This window comes from Echinops telfairi, unplaced genomic scaffold (genome assembly GCF_000313985.2).
Source record: "Echinops telfairi isolate 266 unplaced genomic scaffold, ASM31398v2 ScPeMD7_1957;HRSCAF=2489, whole genome shotgun sequence".
Classification (NCBI taxonomy): Eukaryota; Metazoa; Chordata; class Mammalia; order Afrosoricida; family Tenrecidae; genus Echinops; species Echinops telfairi.
The window spans coordinates 3,354,337-3,360,272 of record NW_022105855.1 but is presented as its reverse complement, the minus strand read 5'-3'; positions in this window follow the sequence as shown (position 1 = coordinate 3,360,272).

Here is a 5,936-nt window from a genome sequence, read left to right as displayed (position 1 = left end):
TTTTAATTTTTAAGACATATCTCCCTCTCCAAGTGAATACAATTGAGTAGAGAAGCAGAACACTGGCTGTATGCATACAGTAGGATTTTACAAAGAGAGCACTCTAAGGACTCCTAAACTACTGTTGAAAGCAGCTCAATATAAAGAAAACCAACAACCTCACAACTGGACCAATAGGGAAGATCATGATAACTGCGGGAAAGGTTGAAGTTGTCAAGAATTGTGTCTTGCTTGGATCCACAATCAATGCTCACGGAAACAGCAGTTGAGATCAAAAGATGTGTTGCATTAAATCTGTTGCACAAGAACTCTTTAGAGTATTGAAAAGCAAGGATTTTACTCTTGAGACTAAGGTGGGCCTGACCCAAGTCATGGCATTTCCCATTGCCTCGTGTGCATGTGAAAGTTGGCCATTGCATAAGGAAGAGTGAGGAAGAGCCCATGGGTCTGAATTGTGGTGCTCGAGAAGAGTGAAACTACCCCGAAGTACTCCTTAGTGACAAGGATGGTGAGAACGCAGCTTACATACACGTGCTGTAAGAGACAGCACTTTGGACATGTTGCCAGGAGAGACTGGTCCCTGGCGAAAGACACGATTGGTAGAGTAGAGGGCAGGGAAAAGAGAAAGGCCCTCCAGCAGACGGACTGATACGATGGCTGACTCGATGGATCCAGAATGGGAGCAATCGTGAGGATGGCTCAGGACAGCTCGGCGTTTTTCGTTCCTTTGTGCTGAAAGTCACCATGGATCAGAACCAACTGAAGGGCACGTAAGAACAATAACAAGGGGGAATACAGCCAGGACAATGTTCCTAGTCATACACTTTGACCTACTCACTCTCCAGCCCTTGGTGCCCAGGCTGAGTGCTACTGGACTCTAGACCAGAGGTGTCCAACTGGCGGCCCATGGGCATATGCGGCCCCCGAGGTAACTGTTTGTGGCCCACGATGCTCTGAAATAAAATGTCATGAGGGCATTGTGTGTACAGTATTGCCTCGTCTCCTCTAAGCGCTATTTTCTTCATAACATTTTTTTCCTATTTTTGTTTTACTTCAGAGCATCGTGGGTTACATTATCTTGGGGGCTACCAGTTTGACACCCCTGCTCTAGACCAGGGGTTCTCAACCTTCCTAATGCCACAACCCTTTAATACAGTTCCTCATGTTGTGGTGACCCCCAACCATAACATTATTTTCATTGCTACTTCATAACTGTCATTTTGCTAGTTATGAATCATAATGTAAATATCTGATCTGCAGGATGTATTTTCATTGTTACAAATTGAACATCATTAAAGCATACTGATTCATCACAAAATAATATGTAATTATATATTGTGAAATATTTATTTCTAATTACAACTAAATGAAATTTTGTCTTGAAGCATGGTGCCGCATGGGTAACAGTCTTCACCCTGGGTACTCATATGTGGACATATCTGCATGTGGGCGGACCTGCCTGGAGATAATAGAGGAGCCGTGTCTCCATTCCTAATGCCATCGGAAATAGGTGTTTTTCAATGGACTTAGGCAACCCCTGTGAAAGGGTCGTTTGACACCCCCCCCCAAAGGGGTCATGACCCACACACAGGTGGAGAACCACTGCTCTAGACTCTGTCCTTTTGAGGCATGCAAACATCTTTCACAGGCCACATCAGAAGGATCCAATGTGAAAACCCCACTAAGTGAACTGGCATTTACCTCCAACTCACCTGTAGCAGATTGAGTAACCTGACAAACTCCCTGGGACGTAAGGCTGAACTCCCCTAATGTGAGAAGCAGCGGACGACCGTGACCCGGGGTTAGGGATGGACGGTTGTTGCACATTAGTTCGCATCTCTTGCTTTGAGGTGCCCGTGAACGGTGGCCCAGGACTTCCCTACATTTGCTATTTTAAAGGTCTCCTTGCTTTCTTAGGACACGTGTTAGTCTGATAGGCCTGGTGCTGCCCATTTGAAGAAGTGTTACTGAAAATGTTGCTCTATACCAACTCCCATTTTTCATGTAAATAGTTTCCAGTCTCTTTTGAGAGCTTAATCTATACAGGTCAACAATTCAAGTACTGCAGTCAGAAGCTGGCTATTCTTGTATAGTTCACTTTCCTCAACAATGTTTTAAATTCTATACCATTGGCTAAATTAAAGACACTATCAACTCAATTACCTTATGCCCCAGGGGGATGATTTATAATGTTCTCTGTCATAAAATGATAATATTGTCTCTAAAGTGAACAAGGGACATTTATAAACCATAGATATATGAATGAATTTGGGGCTCATATTTAATTCTAACCCCAATCAAAGAACAATCAGTTCTTATTACATGTCCCTACTCAATATTCATTCTCATAAACAAATCACTTATGATAACAGTGCTGTTGTAATGTGTGGTTGTGTTAGTCTGGGTACTTTAGAGAAACAAATTCACAGACACTCATATGTACAAGAGAGAGTTTTATATAAAGGTTAAGTGCACATCAAGAAAACATCCCAACCCTGTGCTGCCCAATCCCACAAGTCCAACATTAACCCATTAAGCCATATGTCTGACACCAATCCACAAAGTTCTCCTCCATCTCACAAAACAGATGTAATTATGCCGACTGCAGGAGAAAAGTTGAATCAGTGAACATGTAAGCATCTCAGCACTGTCAGGGGTCTCCACACGGCTGCTCCAGCACCCAGGACTGCATCAGGGTAGGTCCATGCAGCTTCTCCTTGGGGATATCTTGCAGGAAGTAAGCCTTGCCAGCTGAAGCAGGGAACTGGCTAAGGCAATTGCACCCTAAGGCAGCTCTGGTCCAACCATCACAAAGCAAGAGACCTGAGAACTAGAAAGGTGAGACTCACTGATCCATTTATCTCTCTGCCCTTCAATTAACGCCACATGTGTTTATCGGCCAGGTTGGCACAATAAACTTTGACTATCTGATGGCTTCCCAGCCATGAGAAAGAATAGTGTCTGGGGTCTGAAAGGCTTCTCTTAAAACAAGCAGTCATCTAAGGTGTCAACTAAGTCCACATGGAAGCAGCAAATCAGCTACGTGATCCAAGGACTGTAGAAAATAAAATAGAAATACCAAAGGAGGGAATATATCAGAGCTTAAATTCTGAACACCCAGGTTTCAAAGGCTCTGGATGACAGTGGAAGCCCAGAATCCATTTGTAGGGCCCCTTTGCTGATTAAGCCTCAGTTAAAGTCTCTCTGACCATAGTTCAAGATGTGAATAGCCTTGCTATCAGGCAGAGAGCATTGTAAAGTTGGTGGGGCAGATTTATTTAGCTTAAAATGTAACACTTTTTCATTTGATCTCCCTTTTGACCCATTTTAAAGTAGTTTCGGGTTTTAATAATTGCTTCACTCTCTTTTCAACTGAGGTTTTTCTCCATTTGGGATAGTCATTTGTTCTTTGTTTCCCATTTATGATTTTTCTGATTTTCTGTATATGAAATTTCGGATAGGTGAATCTATAGGGACATAACTGGATTAATAATTACCCAGGGGCACTGCAGGCAGGATTGGAGGGAAGTGGGAAGCTAACAACCAGTACAGAATATGTTCTGAAATCGCTTGTGGTAATGATTGCACAAGTCTTATTAATATGAATGAATTATTAAATTGCATGACGTGTGATGTATATGCCAATAAAATAATTTTTTTAAAACACTTTGGTTGTTCAAACCCACCACTCACCCCTCAGGAGAAGGTGCCTGCTCCTGTATAGTTTTACACCCTCAGAAACCCTACTGCTACTATGTTGTACAGCATCACCGGGGGTTGGAATCGACCCCAGTGCAAGGGATTCCCATGATTAGAAAAGGTCTTAATACGCACCATGATTTAACGCATCAAATGAGATAAAACTACATGTCTTACATTGATATAAAATGTATATTACAAATATAGCACATTTATTTTAAAGCATTTTAGTATGGTAAGATAAAATGATTCTTCCAAACTATTCAAAAATATGTTTGTCTCAATACAAAGGATTGTGCAATAAATTTAATTTCAGAAATTCTCTATTAAAATAAACAAATATTGGATGTTTATTGACACAGAGTATGAATGTGCTACACACTGTAATAAATAAATAAACAGCCACATAATAAGAAGTATTCAAAAGAAAAGTAATATTACATGACAGTTTTATAATATGGAAAAGACATTATAATCAGCAAAAAACAATTATTATAATTTCTGCCTTTGGCAATAGAATATAAGCTTGATCCTGCCTGACATTCTCCCTGCTATGGTGCAAAATAAACTGAGAAGTATCAATATTTAAAGAAAAACAAAAGTTACCATTAGCTTGATCTTAAAGGAAATATATCCAGGAAAGCAAGTAATCCCTGAGTGGAAAATCTTAAATTATCTGCAATTTCCCCTCTCACTACTAGCCAACAGGTGGGAGATTTGAATCCACCAAAAAATACCGTGGACGAAAGGCCTGAGGCTTTAACTTTGTGAATTTCACCATTTCAATTGTCTGGAGTACGGTTCTCTCCTGACACACACACATGGTTGCCACGGGCAAGGGCTGCTATCAGTAGGGGGTAAAAGGAATGGCACCTGGGTTACTGCCCCCCCCCTTTTCTTTCTATGGTCTCTGCTCAAAACAGGTGGATTATAGGATAAATGAAATTTACCATAAACTTTTAATCATGCTTGAATGGTCTCCAGAATGTAGTATCTCTACTGGACCAAACAACGTAACTTCCAGCACTCTGGTTATTGATTTGGTAAATGCTTTTTAACATACACCCATTACAAAAAATAGCTTACCTCTATGTAGCAAAAGCATAGCACTATTTCACTATTTGGTGTTAGGGTTGTATTTTCAATTTTCTCAACATTGTACCCAACGTAATAGTAATTTAGCATCTTAGTGGTGCCGTATAAATGGCTCCCAAACCACGGGAGTATGGGCTCAGACTACCGTGCTTGTCATTAGCTGTCTTACAGCAGTCATGCCAAGGCTTTTCTTCTTCGTTCTTTGGGGGCTGGCAGCGCCGGTAAAATCTGCCCCGCATCAAACCAGCACACTAATCTCCACTGGGGGAGGAGTGCTGACTGCTCGAGATGTGCTGAGGTGCTTCTTGCTGACTGAGACTTAGGTTTGTCTCCTATCGCCGTCCATCCCCATTCACCGCATTCGATTATCTTCAGTAGCTTCCGTCTTGCTTCGCATACTAGTTCTTTGACCTGGCCGATTGTTGGGCAGTTCTTTTCACACCATTGGGCTGAAAGCTTCATGAGACCAAAAATGTTCACGTGAACTTGACAATGTCAAGCTGTGTGAGATCTCGACTTTGGCAGCCACAGCAGAAGTTGTAATCTTTTAGTCTTCTTTCCGTTTCTGGACTTCAGCCACAGTTTCTTCATTCATCACGGTTAATGATATTCCCTTTCTTGGATTATCTTTGTGGTCTTCCCGACCTTTCTTAAACTTCTAGATCCTTCATCCTAAAAATGATTCATAAAGGACAACATTCCTATAAACTGCTAGCACAGTCTCAGTGATTTGGGAAGTGGTCCACTTGAGTTTTGTTTAAAAAAAAACAATCTTTATTAGCCCTAACCTCAAAAGTCCTTCATTTTCTGAAGTCCTTTTAATAAGACTAAGGCAAGTACATCACTGAAAAAACTTTCTTCAGTCATCAGTTGAGCCCAAAATATGTTCACACACTTTTTCTTCGAAATAAACCTCTGTGTGTAAGAAATGGAAGTCTAATATCAATACTTTATCCCAGTCATAGTTGATTAGTTTTTCAATTGGAGTATCATAACATGTAACACATGTGTAAAATGCAGGTGGCTTCATAATTCTGAGTAAATTAAAAATCATTTCTACAATTGTATAGGTGTTTTACCGAGAAAAAAGAATACGAGGGGGTACCTAAAAAAAAACAAAACAGAAAGAGCTCCACTGGGCA